This window comes from Cupressus sempervirens, chromosome 3 (assembly GCF_028749045.1).
Source record: "Cupressus sempervirens isolate cs-2001-9-10 chromosome 3, ASM2874904v1, whole genome shotgun sequence".
NCBI lineage: Eukaryota > Viridiplantae > Streptophyta > Pinopsida > Cupressales > Cupressaceae > Cupressus > Cupressus sempervirens.
The window spans coordinates 23,531,120-23,547,201 of NC_143120.1; positions in this window are offsets into that span (position 1 = coordinate 23,531,120).

Here is a 16,082-nt window from a genome sequence, read left to right on the forward strand (position 1 = left end):
GCTTTGATGATTATGGGGAGTGTAGATGAGAGTTAGGACATAGGGATAGAAAAATTTGTTACTAGATAAGTAAATGAGTTTAGTTAGAAAATGTTAGTTTACAATTTAGAAATCATGACTTAATTTAGTAGTTTGAATTAGAGTTACGAATGATAATAAAGTAAATGGGATATACTTTTATTATGGTTGGTCTATTATGTGCTAGTAAACATATGAATACCTATTAGAACCTACAACAGACATAATTACCTAGTAGGAGTCCCTAGGTCCCCTTAACATATATATGGATAAAAATACCTAGAAATGTATCATAAGAGGTCGTTATGTGTCATTTGGTAATGTAAGAATCATCATTACTTAATAAGACCTATTATATCCTAATAATACATATTAAGACTTATTAGAACCTATAAAAAATAGTATGACCTATTATGACTCCTATGTCCCCTTAAGACACACATGTATGGATAACGTACCAAAAAACATATCATAAGTGATCTTAATGTGTTGTTTGGTAATGTAAGACTCATTATTACCTAACAATACCTATTATGTGCTAGTAAACACATGAATACCTATTAGAACCTATAACAGACATAATGACCTAGTAGGAGTCCCTAGGTCCACTTAACATATATATGGATACAATTACCTAGAAATGTATCATAAGAGGTCATTATGTGTCATTTGGTAATGTAAGAATAACCATTACCTAATAAGACCTATTATATCCTAATAATACATATTAAGACTTATTAGAACCTATAAAAAATAGTATGACCTATTACGACTCTTATGTCCCCTTAAGACACACATGTATGGATAACATATCAAAAAATGTATCATAAGTGATCTTAATGTGTTGTTTGGTAATGCAAGACTAATTATTACCTAACAATACCTATTATGTGTTGTTTGGTAATGTAAGACTCATTATTACCTAACAATAACTAGTTGTTAAAATGAACATCGTGAATATCTAAGTGTGGTTCATTCGGTTAGTAAAGTGCCTATGTTATGGTTAGAATGTGGTATAGGTCATGATTGTAGTTGATATAGTGTTATGTTAGATGGTGTATTTAATGTCAAAATTAATTTCATGATAAGAGATTATTGTTTCACCTAGATCCATCAGGTTATGTTAGAAACTGAACAATGTGCCCTAAAGTTTTGCTACATTTTTTACTAATGTTTTTCTACATTTTTACCTCATGTTTTTCTACATTTTTTAACTAATTTTTTTGACATTTTTACCTAATGTTTTTCTATATTTTTACCTAATGTTTTTCTACACTTTTAACTAATGTTTTTCTAAGTTTTTACCTCATGTCTAACTACATTCTTGCTAACAAATTAATTTAAATACCATTCTAAAACAATCTAAAATAATTTAAAACAATTTAATTAATTAAAATAATTAAAATATATTAAAAAATAAACAATTCTAAATATTTCACTCACAAAATAGGTAAAAAAAAACTACTTTAAGTACGATTAACATTTAATAATAAAAAAATGTTAAAAAATTGTTAAAAAGGAGGAAAAAAATTGACTAACTGTTATGGCCGAAACACCTGAACTGCTCTCCGGGAACCTAGGAACTGCAATAGTGAAAATGATAACCACAAGAGGTTTATAGTAGTTTTATTATGTCATAGGGGTTTTGGCCTAAACCATTTCGGTTGAAATAGTACGTGCCACGTTGGCGCTAGAAATCGCCATGTATGTTCGCCCAAAATAGTTCTAGCTGAAACTTTTTTGGACAAAATACCTTTTGGTATCACAAAGGGTGACATAGGTTTGTGCTTCCACCCTATTCTAGAGACCATTCTGGAAGGAGAAGAGGAAGAAGAAGAGGAATAAGAAGAGGAGATAGATGAAGAGGAACAACTACCCTTGCAGAAAAGAACCTGGCTAGCGAAAGCCACTGAGAAAGAAAGGAGAAGTACCACGAGCACATCGCCATCCACCCCAATAGGAACCCTAGAAGTCTCTTCTTTAAAAGAAGAAGTACAATAGTGGGTGGATGAGCAAACTGAAGAGGGTGATGATGTTTTCAAAATGTTAGATTTTGATTTTATGCCCATTAGTATAGAGCTAGTTGGGGATAAGATTAAGAATACCCTTATAGGTGAACTTCAACAAGAAGATTGGATGTAGATGCTGCCAGATTCACATGGTCTTGATTTTACTTAGTCATCTCCACCATAAGTCATGGTGGTAGATAAGGGCTCAGTTACTCCTCTATCCTAAAGTTCAGAAGGAACTATCACAAGGAGAGGAACCAAAACAAAGGGCCACTGATAAAGTGTCAAAGGAGGGACAAATGGTGGAATTTTCTCAACCACCTTCTAAGGACATTGAGGAGCAAGCTACAGGGTCCACTAAGATTGAGACCGTAGAAGAAGAACCATCATAGAGGGAAAAAACTCTAAGGAGGAGTGATAAAGGGAAGGAGGTATTAGAACACACCCTTTCATCTTTGAGAAGAAGGTCTTCAGCTGAGCACATCCCAAGATGGCTCCAAAAGGAAATAATGAGGAGTACCAGACCTCAATTCCATGCTTTGGAGGAAGACATTTTTGAGATTGCAGAGATTTTGAATAAACCTAAGTCCCCATTACAGGAGGCAAGACCATTAGCGTTTGTCACTAGTACATCGAGCTAGGAATTGTTTGCATGAGTGGCCGCTCCTCCTGAAGACATGGATGTAGAAAGCCTTGGTCCCAAAGATTATCAGTTGAAAGAGGTTATGTTGGGAAGACCCACATGAGATACAACCTGATTGATGGTGACCATGGGAGTCAAAGAAGTCTTAAAGAGCATAGGGCAAGATGAGGTCGAACTCCAAACACTTCAAAGGTAGATTGAGATCCTAAAGTGATATATGGCTAAAGTGGTTGGTCCTCTTGATCCTAAGCACCCCAAGGACACATTGAATACCATTCTTAGAGAAGGGGGATCTATGCATATGGATCCATTTTTGAAAGCCTGTCAGCAGTGACGGGAAAGTTTTGAGGAGAAAGGTATTCTGAATATCACAAGAAATTTGAAGTTCTTGCATGCTATGTAGGAGAATGTGAATAAAATTGTAGCAATTTTGAAGTAGGACTTTAGTATTATGGATGAATTAAGGTCTTGGAGTAAATATTTACAAACTCTGCAAGCCATAAAGTGGCAAAGGTACTAGATTTTGATTGATGATTGGATAGAGAAAATAGTGGATAGCAATAAAGTAATGGAAACATTACATGAGGAGATTCATCGGCTCAAGGACCAAGCCCAAGAGCGAATTTTGGAAGCAGAGAGACACTATAGTGATGCATGTGTGGATATTTTTGAAGATGAGGAACGAGAAATTTTTTTTGCTATAGAGATAGTGGTAGAGAATTTTAGGAAGATTTTTGTAGAAGCTGCTGATGATGAGGATATCCAGCAAGCCTTCAGGACTGAAGAAGCTTTGTTAGAATTGGATACCAAACTCAGAGATTTTGCTGACACCCAAATTGAGGTAGACAATTATAGACAAAAGGTCAAGGAAAAATACAAGGCTTTGGATTTGAAAGTTGCAGCTAAAATTATTGAGATTATAGAGAAATTTGAGGGAAAACATCCAAACATAGCTTTGGGATGAAGAAGAACAAAACCCAGATGCTAGAATTTCAATTTTTACACTCAATAAAATTTTGAGATTTTGGACAATCTTGAGGTGCGCAAGTCCACAACTCCATAGGTCCACAGGTACGTAGGTCTGCAGGTGTGCATGTTTAGAAAAGTTCCACTAATAGTTAACCACCAGTTCCAAAAATAGAGCTTTCCATGCATCAAGAACACATTTTGATGATAGTTTAGCTCCTACAAATATCCTGTGAAGGATCAGCTTCTATTTTTGGCACTTCTAGACACTTTCACTTCAACTTGGAGCTTTCTCATTCTTTCTTTGTTTTTGACATGTAAAGGCTCATGCATCCAATTAATGAATATAAAATGGATGGAGCCCTACTAAAGCACCAGTTAGGTAGTTAATTTGTATATAATTAGTTTGTTTATTGTTTAAAAAAAAATTTATTGCATGAAGATATCTCTCACTCTCAACACAAATTGAGGAGACGATTTCTTATAAATACCCCATTTTAATATGTAATTAAGGCCATCATTATTATGCAATAAAATTATGCTTTTGGTGCTCACATTTGGAGTGCAGTGATTCATGCCTGAATGTGTCATATTTTTGTGGATTTTGTTCATGGAATTGTGATTGATCCAAAGGTTTATTGCTTTGTTTTTGATTGTGCAATCTTTTAGTTCTGGTGTTTGTTGTAGTTTTACGGATTCCACTGATGTAACAAGCTTGAGAAGAAATCATCGAATTGTGCCTGCAAAACTCTTTGTCTCGCATGAGTGCACTTTCTATGGCCTTGTGATTTGATGAAGAGTGAAATATCATATGATCATTAAAGTTTCTCACCAATGATTGCATCCATGGAATTGAGGAAGCACTGCTCCTACTTTCATTGGTTACCTACTAATTTCTTTGAAAGCTTAACTCGTAGGCATGTTGTTTTTTGTAGTTTATGTCTATTAGGATATCAATTTTATGTTATTTGCTTTAAAATTCATGTTGTTTTCTTTAAAGTTCTTGTTATTTTCTTTATTAACCCCATTGTTAGAATAGGATTTCATACTAGCTGCACTGCTAGATTGCATTCATAAAAAAATAAAAAAATACAAAAACATAGTTCTTTTTAGTGTTATTTTGAAATAGTGTGCAGATTCTTCATTTCATCCAAGATCAAAATGAACCAGCAAAGGCCTCCTTGTGAACATTCACATTTATCTTCAACTAAGCAGATTGTAGTAGGTCGCAAGATCCCCTAGAACCTTGGAGTTGATTCACAAAATTAGGTTTTCAAGAGAGGAATTCACAATAATTCTTGTTGTTTAGCATCATGTAAAATGACAGCTCAACATAAGTGATGCTAGAAGGAGGGCCGCGCTTTTGATTCTTAAAAAAGGAAGGAAAATTTGTCAAAGTTTCAAAATTCTGCACTTTTTGCAAAAATCTATGCTTCCCACAAGTTCAATTTTTTTTTTGAGTTTTTGAGAAATTTAGGTGCATAGGTGCACAACTTTGTAGGTCCATATGTATGCAGATCCATAGCTAAGCAACTACACAGAACTCTGTGGTGCACAAAATTCAGTCAGGTGAGAAAGTGTACTTCTATAGAGGTGCACTTTTTCTAAAATTGATGCAAACTAGAGGGTTCTAATCCAAAATCCCCATTTCAATGAGCATTGAGGTCTATGCCAAGTGTAAACGAGTTTCTTGAGCTCACCCACTTCCAAAAACCACGTAGTGACAAGAGTAACCCCCAAATTCAACCACTTGCATTCAAACTTTCATCATCTTCTTCAACTCCACCTCCACTCCAACCCCTTGGTGGACCACCACATATCCCAATAGCTACACCTCAACAACCACCATTAGGTCCACAAACCCTCCGATGGCCTTTTTCACAAAAATTGTAGAGTCATCAATAAAATTGAGAGGTGCACTCCATGACCTCCCCAAGAATCCTAAGAAGTTTTGCCCAAGATTCATCTATGGTGAGACATGAACTGCCGAAGATCATGTCAAGGTATTCAAAGAAATTTGCAACTACAACTAGGTTGCTAATGAGGATTTTATTCTTCATTTATTCCCCTACTCTTTGGAGGAAATTGCCTTCAATTGGTATGTTAATTTGCCACCTGGATGTATTGGAGATTGGAATATTTTTGAAAAATTGTTCCTGGAATAGTTCAAAACATTCATCAACCCAACTGTGATACATCAACAATTCATATCAATCAAAAAGGACCTAACTGAGACAGTTTCTTACTTCAACCATCACTTTCATATGGCATATCACAAGCTAGAGGCACCATACACTATACCAATTGAAGCCACTATTTAGATTTATCTCAATGCTATGGACCATCTTACTGCCATCTTTTTAAGAAGACTTGCTGCAGCTAATATCGACACTTTGGATAAAGTCTTTGAAGAGGCAATTACCTTCACTAAGAAAGCTAATCCTAATAGAGGAGGATTAATGTTGCCAACTCCAGCTATCATAACGATGCCAACATACCCTATCGGAGTACCCATGATGCCTAGTTAGTTTATATCCATGAATCCAGTTCCATTACAATAGGCACCCACTCTACAAAATCTCACTCTAACGTATCTAGGGTTTGAGCCTCTGAAAGCTGCCTTCTTTGAGCAAAAGGCAGAAACACTCACTAAAGTAGACAATGGTTTTGTTTCCAAATTTGGTCAGATGAAAAAGACTATGTCCCAAATGAACAATGAGCTGACTCGTCTAAAGTTGTCATAAGGATAGAACAAAAACTTCCAAAGAAAAAATGCTGGTCCTTACAACAACAATTATGGCCAAAATTATAACAGGATCTTCAATGGAAACAACAACACCAATGTAGGAAACAACAATGGGGGGAATAACTTCAATCCTCCTGATCGTAATAATGGATTCCAAAGATAGAATTGACAGTGGAACACTCGACCCAATAATGGAAGCATTCTTGCCAACAATAACAACACCAACATTCAGTATGCAGATATTAATTAGTATGACGATAGTTAGAATGCACCCAACAATGATGGTTCATATTATAATGGGAATCAATAGATGACTCAAAGTACAAAAGTGAATGATAATGCTCCTCCTATGCATTTTAATGCTATGTTACTAGAATCCTATGATTCTACACAGAATGTGCAGGTAGAACAACCAGCTGGCAAAGAGTTCTCTTTTCCATTCAGTCAGGAACCTGATCTTCAGCATGACGAGGTGCTTGATTTTCAAAATGACAATAGAAACATGTATAATTTGAGAAATAGAAAGGAACTTTTGACAGATGGAATCCCTCCAGCTTTACAAGTAACTCCTCCCAATTCGAGAGTGATTAACAATTCAACACCAATTAGGCCACCATATGGAGGGCAATAGAATCAGAATCAAGTGAATGTGCCAACAATATTGAAGAATCTTCCTTGGTCTACTGAAAAGAATAGCACCGTAAAAGATTTGAAGCGAACTAAAAAAAATATGTCCATGTTTGACATGTTGCAAAATTGTCCACAACAACGAGAGGCACTCATGAAGACTTTGGATCATACAAAGGTACCCCATAATATGAATATTGTCTCTCAAAAGATAGTATTTTTTAACAAGTCAATAATATGGAAGCCATGCCTACTATGTTTAAAGATAAGGTTGAAGTACCCCTATTTTTGCTCAGCATCAAGATATATGAAAATAATCTCCACAATTGCTTGATTGAATCAGGAGCCTCATGTAATGTCATGCCACTATCAATAGCACAAAGGTTAGGGGTAAGTCCTCAACCTTCCAACCAGGTAGTGATACAATTGGACAAAACAGAAGTGAAATTCATCAACATGTTGAAGGACATTTGAATATAGTTGACATTCGATCCTTGGATTCAAGGTGTCATTGATATACATGTGGTGGACATTCTAGTGATGTTTGGGTTGCTCCTGAGTAGAGAATGGACAAAATGCCTAAGAGGATGGTTCTCTACGGATTTCACTCAGCTATGGTTACCATGTAAAGGATTGAACAATCAAATCAAGATAGATGTAGAGCCCAAATTGAAAATGATGATTACAAACTACAATGCCCCAAATGAGATAGCATTCTTACAATTAGATTTGGGTTCATACAAGGTGATAGCATTCGGCACTATTCCAATCAAAGCATCCCAAGATTAGGATAAGGAACTCAAGATATCAATCCCAAAGGATGAGATCATGACACAATTCATAGATAATATGGTGAATAATTTGCAATGCTTTGGAGAAGAAGCTGATCCTAGTATCTTACTCCTAGGATTTTCCCAATTACACAAAAGTTAATCATTCTAAATTTGAATTCTCATCATGCCAAGAAGTAGTTGCAAAGGTGTTAACACATATGATGCAAGGTAGGGATAACCAAATTCCAGAAGAGAGATTCTGGGAGATCAAAGTCATATAAACTCAATTGAGTCAATAGAGAAGATTGAAGATCTAAATTTATCATATAGTGATACCTCTTCAGATGATGGAGGTTTGTCTTCTCCTCCCCCAAGAATGATCAAGATTCAGAGAAGAAGATGGTACATGAAAGGCCAAGGGTGGACTTTGATTATCATTCATATTAAACCCAAAATAGATGAAATTAAGGAATTGATAGAAGAAATTCAAGATAAATAGGAAAAACATACATTTCCTCTATCAAGATGTTACACTGGGGAATCATTGAGTCCACCCCATGAGAAGTTGCAATGGGTTCCCAAGAAATAATCTTTTAATTCTTAGGTGAAAGAGAAGTTAAGAACGAACAAACACAAGGTTAGAAAGCCCAAGGAACATCTAATTTGGACACTTCACTTTGATGGTTCCATATGCAAATTAGGGGCCAACACAGGTATATAATTGGTTAACCCAAAAGGTAAGTCTTTTTATGTAGCATATTGATTATAGTTTAGATGCACTAATAACACTGTAGAATATGAAGCATTGATCCGAGGACTTCTTTTTTCACTTGAGAAAGGAGTCACCATTCCCATAATTGAAGGAGATTCCCAGTTGGTTATTTGACAAGAAAAATCATTATACTCTTGCAATGACAAAAGTTTACTTTCTTATAGGAAATGAGTATGGGATTACTAGATGATTTTAAAGCTCTAAATATAAGGTCTATTCCAAGGAGAAAGAACATGGTGGTAGATGCTCTCACTATTTCAACAAGCACATTACAACCAGTCGAAAGAATGAAGTTGAAAAGATTTTTAGTAGAGTTGGTTGCAGTCCCATCTATTCTGAATGATATTACAAAATTTCAAGTCTTTTAGGATGATCAACACATACTCGAATTTATCATGTGTAGTGGTCACTTTAAAGGACAAGAGATTGATGACAATCTAGATGGAAAACCTAAGTATGATGAACTTGAAGGTGAAAATGGGATTTTGAAGTTGAAGACTAACACTATTCCTAACGGGATGGTTGAGTTAGAATGCATTTTAATCATGATGAATTAGCACTTGATAAAAGGATGATCCAAGAAAAGGGTATCAAGGAGTGTGATGAATACAACTTAAAAACTAAAGAAGATCCAAGGATGGTCCAGATAGGGAAAGTGTGCAATGCACAAGAAAGGGAAGAAATGCTCAAATTGCTTACCGAATATAAGGATATCGTTGCTTGGAGCTATGAAGATCTAAAGACATATGATCCTCGGATCATGACACATGATATTTCACTTAAACTTGATGCCAAACCTTTTCGAAAAAGGCAAAGACCTATCAATCCCATCCTCGAGCCCCTGATAATGAAGGAAGTCAAGAAATTGCTAGATGCCAAGATCATTTTCCCTGTGCATCATTCTACATGGGTGGATAATTTAGTTCTTCTATGAAAGAAGACTGGTGAGATTCAACTTTGCATGGATTTTTGCAATTTGAACTTATCATCTCAAAAAGACAATTACCCGTTGCCCTCGCTAGATGAAGTCTTACAAATTGTGAACTATTCGAAAATGATGTCCTTCCTAGATGGATATTTTGGTTATAATTAGGTAATGGTGGAAGAAGAAGATAGACTGAAGACTGGCTTTATGACCAAATGGGGAACTTTTTCTTACAAGAGAATGCCCTTCAAACTGATTAACACAGGGGCTTCATTTCAGCGAGCCATGGATGAAGCTTTTAAGGGATTGGTAAATAAGTGTATAGTCATCTACATGGATGATTTAACCATCTTTTCAAAAGACTGAAGCACTCACATTGCTGATTTAAGATGAGTATTCAATAGATGTTGTATGTATGACATATCCCTCAATCCCAAGAAATGTTTGTTTGGGGTCAGTAAAGGAAAGCTCCTCGATCATATCATTTCTAAAGCTAGGATCTCCATCGATCTTGATAGAATTGAAGCTATTCTAAAATTGTCTCCTTCCTATAGTCGAAAAGAACTCAAGTCTTTCTTCGGGAAGATAAATTTTGTGCAAAAATTCATAAGCAAATTTGTAGAAATAGTTCATCCTCTGAATGATTTACTAAAAAAGGGAGCTAAGATGAAATGGGTTCTAGAGATTAAGAAATCATTCGAAGATATCAAAGTGGCCATTTTGATGGCTCTGGTCCTAGTAAGTCTTGATTATGAGTTAGCTTTTAAGATATAATCCTTTGCTTTAGAACACTCTTGTGCTAGGATCCTGACATAGAAGAAGGAAAATGAAGATGAAAGAGAAATCACTTTCATGAGTTGCCCTTTGAAGAATGACAAGTGGAATTACTCAAACCTTGATAAAAAATTCTTTGCATTAATCAAGGCTATGAAGAAGTTCTGTCATTACATACTAAGAAGTAAGGTGTATACTAGTACTTGATCTAGCGCTAAAGATGCTTTTGATGCACAATGAACTTAGTGAAAGGAGAGATAAATGGATGGCCATACTTCAATAATTTGATCTAGAAATCCAACCTATGAGATTAGTCAGAGGTCAAGGGTTATCAAGAATGATAGCTGATAACTAGGATGGAAATGCAAAGGAGTTCAAGTTTGATATTGAAACAAATGAGGATGATCAGAATAAAATGATTGTATCTCAAGTCAATATTGGCCAAGGTATGGTGATAGACGTCTAGTACTAGGATATTGTGTATTACCTCCTACATAATTGATGCCTAAGTTGGATGAATAGCTCACAATACAAAGGACTTAAAATGAAATGCAAGTGGACTTAAAATGAAATGCAAGTCCTATATGTTGCAAGACAACAAGTTGTATAAAAGGAACTATGAAGGGATTTATTTGAAATGCTTAGGATGCGAAGATGCAAAGGAAGTCTTAGAATATTTTCATGAAAAATATGGAACAAGACATGGTTCAACAAAAGCAATGACTCACATGATTTTAAGATCAGGTTATTTTTGGCCCTCGATATTCAAAGACACTCTCGAGCATGTGCACTCTTGCCATATCTATCAAACTAGTGCCAATAGAGCAAGGAACTTGGTAATGCCACTACAACCAGTGTATGAGGTACACCCCTTTCCAAAATGGGGGTTGGATTTTATTGGTCCAGTCAATCCACCACCATTAATTGGACACGCATTTATTTTCATAGCCATGAATTATTGTACATGATGGATGGAAGCAGAAACATTCAGAAATTGCACTGTTAAGGTGGTAATAGACTTTTTGGAAGAACACATTGTTACTAGATTCAAAATGCCTTTTGCCCTTGTATGTGATAATGGGTCTACTTTTTCATCTGCATTCTTGACCCAATGGGAATTTGAAAATAAAGTCATTATCAAGTTCTCTTCAAACTACTACCTGCAAGGAAATGGGGTAGTAGAATCTACAAACAAGAATTTGATCACAGTAATAAGATGATTATTGAAGGAGAATCCTAGGGATTGGTATACGCAATTCAAATATGCCCTATGGACAGATCGAGTAAAAGTCAAAAATGCTTTGGGGACTTCTACATACTTGCTTGTTTATGGACAAGAACTAGTGTTCCCACTTAACCTTAAGATTCCTATTTTGAAATTCATGAGTGGGTATGATGAAGATGCTGACAAAGTACAAATTAGATTGATGAATCTTTGAGAGGTGGATGAAAAATGGATAGCTGCATTAGAGCACATGGCCAAACATCAAGCTGTTGTGAAGAGATGGTTCGAAAAGAGAGCCACGATAAAATCATTCAAGATTTTTGACCTTGTTCTACTATGGGATAAGGTGAAAGAAAAGCTTGGCAGTCATACCAAGTTTCAATGCTTGTGGACGGGTACTTATCAGTTTGCAAAAATCCTTAGAGAAAATAATTTTAGGCTTAGTTCCTTATAGGGGGAATTTCTTCCCTTGCTTGTAAACGAGAAATTTCTAAAACATTATTTTGAAGCCTAGAAGAGACAAAAATTAGTTAAGTTTTATTTCTGAACTTAGTTAGGTTTTATTTCTGCAATTATTTAGGTTTTATTTTTTGCAAGTGTGTTTATTTTCTCCAAGAGTGTTTGCTTCTAGTTATGTGTTTTCTTCCTATCACGTGTTTGTTGTCAAAGTTGTGTTAGTCCCAAGGGGTAAGGTGCACTTGAGATTTTATCTTGGGATATTTCACTAACCACTCTTTGTTTCTAATTTTAGGGAGAGGCATTTCTTTGTCAAAATATTTGGATGGTTGTGTGTTTTATACAAACTGAACAATGGATGTTGCTTGTAGAAATTGGGAGACTTTCAATCCTAAGTTTAGGATCCTAAACCAACAAGTTCTTAGCACTTTGAAAACTTAAGAATTGACCATGCTAGGTGTTGTCTAATTAAGGTTGAAGGTAGCAAGGGATGATTCAAACTCTAAGTGGTTCGAATAGGAGGGGTCTTCTCGAAAGGTTATTCGGATCATTGTTTGGCGTGAGAGTTTCTAAAATTTGTAAAAGAGAAACACAAGGGATGTTCACAAAATATCGAATCCAAGAAATGGAATTGATATCCTAGCTACATAATTTAAGCATAGTTAGGATATTGAAGATATAAAAAAATAAAAAATAAAATAAAAGAAAAGAACGATGTTAAGACTAAAGGATTATAAAAGATCTGACACGACAAAGGATATGGTTTCAAAATAAAATATCTTGTATCCAAAATATTTCTTTATGAAAGAGTGACATTGTGAACTATATGGAATGATTATTCAAAATTTTCCAAAAGCATAAAAGAAGGTGGCATCCTACTAAGAGCCCTCAAACTGATTCTCTCATCTAGTCAAGTAGTGATTGATAAACAATCTTCATGAATGTTTTAAATGGATGAGCCAGGAGGAGTCAAAGATTTTTTTTGAGTTGTCCAAAAACTTTGATAGATTACATCTCTAGATGTCGAAGGGAATGAATATACAAATCACACACTGAGTTTTAAGGTTTTGAATTTTGGAATTTGATTGTAAAGTCCTCTAAAATACGCTTGAGGTGTTCAAAGTTTGGTTGGTGTTTGACATAATTTGAAGGGATGTTTGTTGATGAAGAAATGCTTTTATCATTTCTTCCTCATTTTGGGGCTTTTTTTGTGGTCCCATAACACACCCCTCATTCCCTACTAGGAATGGGGACCCCCTACTTTTTTTGAGTCTCTGAACTCATAAATTGGGGATTTGAAGAAATGTTACAGAGTCAAAAATCATAAAAGATCAAAAAAAAAAAAAGTAAAAAAAAAAAAAATGGAAAAATCGGAAAAGTCATAAAAAATATTAAATAATAATAATAATTTTTTTTTTAAAAAGTACATCACAAATGAGGCACGAGGCGCACACCACCCACGTGGTCTGTGCCACACAATTGCACAGGGGTGCACCATGCACTATGTGAATGGGCATGATTATAAAAACCCCTACCTTCCCTCAAAATCCCCAACTTATTTTTTCATTTTGCATTGTGGATATCAGGCTTGCCATTTTTATCAGGTGTGCATCCGCACCTGCACATTGTACAAAATACATTACTTCCACCATGTCACAAGTGCGCATGTGCATTGCACTATGCTAACCTATGCACCACTTCCTTCGCTACTATGCGGATAAAACTGTCTCACATTGCACACCCACTTCCACTTTAGCACTGCACTGCACCGCGTGTACCCATCGTGCCACCGCGTGCAGCACGCATACCATCACCTCAGCAATGCCAAGCACTGCTGTCCTCAATTCCCATTGCACACCATGTACCTTAACCCTACTTCATGAACCAAACAAAAAAGAAGTGCCACTATGCTACGTTCAGGCCATACGACGCACCACTGTGCTCACACAAAACAAAATGACCACACGACTCACCGCTGCGCTCGTGCGAACCATAAAACCCTTTTGTGCCCACACCCACACTTCAAGCCCCTATGCCCACTTCACACACACACATACACTTTCACTCCCCTAAAACCAAAAAAAAATCATATATATAAATTTAAAAAAAGAAAAAAGAAAAAAAAGAGCAAAGTAAAGAAAAATAAATAAATAAATAAAGAGAAAGGCAACTTAGTTTCATTTTTTTGAAATTATCTCGTTAACAATTAATTGGAGAAGAAATTTAATGTTTTTTATGTTTTTTTTCTAAGTTTTCATTGTTTTTAACTAATAAACATTTTTTTCTCCTAGTGTCATACAACCTAAATGACATCCACATCCAAAGAGAAAATGGAACCCAAGCTCATTGTGTTTGAATTCCAAGGCGTGCTGTGAAAGTCAAGATTTCATGATGATCACGTAAAAATTAGAGACACTGACTTGGGACATGTTGTCACTGAGGTTTGCACCTGTGTCCAAAGCCTATGCATGAGGACAACCTAGTGAAACATAGAAACAACCTCCAAGCTGTGGGACTTGAACTGTGAGGTTGAGTCTCTAGAGAAGGTCAACTTCCTCTTACTATCAGGGTGCACCTAACTACTCTTGGAGAGGAAAAGGGAGAAGGAGAGCATGAAAGCAAATCTACCTAATCTAATCTAAAGAGGTGATGCACCAAAATAGAGTGTTCAGACCAAACTCTGCCCATATATGCATTATTGAACCAGAATGAAACTAAGGATATACACATTCAAACTTGCTTTAATCTAATAATCACATGCAGATCAGAAGACCAAGATGAATGACACAAGGAAAGAGAGATTCACTTATATTATCATTCATAGGCCAAGGAGATACAGTCATGCAGATCATAGATCTCTACAAAAAACCAGTAAGAGGAAAAGAGTCCTTGCACTTTCATACCAATGGATGAAAGAGATAAGACAAAAAATCATGTAGTTCAGAGGCACAGGGGAATTTACACTGAGAATTTGTAGAGCAGTAATAGAGAAAATAGAGAAAGATCGACCTTACAAAATTCATAAAATTTTTCCTTTATAGCTCAGGCATAACAGGGGTGTCCTCCAACTGTAATTACTTCACAACAACCTACCATTAAGTCCTGCAGAGAATAATCATGGAGAAAATTTGATCTGCATATAGCTTTTTGCTACCATGAAATCTAATTTTTAACTAAAATAGGGCCTTGAAAAGATAGAGTTGGTGCTATAATTTTGCTCTGACCAAATAGATAGATTAGATTGGGGTGGTAGAGTGTCTTTGCATGCTTCAAATTCACTTCTGGTGGTTGGAATCAATCATAAGATCGAATGCGTGTAAAACCTCAATTTCTTATCACTTTTGGTGCATGAATCAATAGAGTCAATGAGTCAGCCGAACATTGTAAGCGAAATAGGCCACGTGGACCAATCAGTTCATTTCTCTTTGCCACCCACAAGGTCTTCCTGAGGTTGACCAATCTTTCTTTACTAACTATGCCACCTTGCAATCCTAATCGCGACAATCACATTAACTGTCAGTCGCTAACCGTTACTGCCTCCACCGAACCCACTAGGACATGTGTCACTGAGGTGCTATGTCACTATGCGTATCCTCCGAGAAACTTCCCATAGCGAGATAGTGCCCACCATGGATCCAGACTAATTTGACAATCGTGAAGACTCACCATATTACTACGCTATCTCATTAAAACCTCTGGGCCCATGAAACACTTGGCAACCACTTGGCACAACCTAGAATCCTTGTCTTGGCGAGACCTTTCCCCATTGATCCACATGGCACAATGGTGCTATGTTACTATGGGTAATATCCTTGCAGCTTTTTATAGTGAGATAACACCTACCATCGATTTCCTTAGATATACAATGATCAACAAAATTGTACAATTTCACACTGAGTTGGCTAAATGGACCAATGAAATATCACCATTGTACTATGACCCACTTGAAAACTGCCACTGAGGATGAGCCATAATATTACTTTGGAGAAGGGTGAGCCCATTACATCATCTGTGCCACGCATCATCGAGGCACTATGTCGCTATGGATAATATCCTCGTAGCTTCCCATAGCGAGATAGTGCCTACCGTTGATTTCCTGAGATCTGGTGATGAGCAAGATGGATCTGACCTATCAGTATACCAACCAA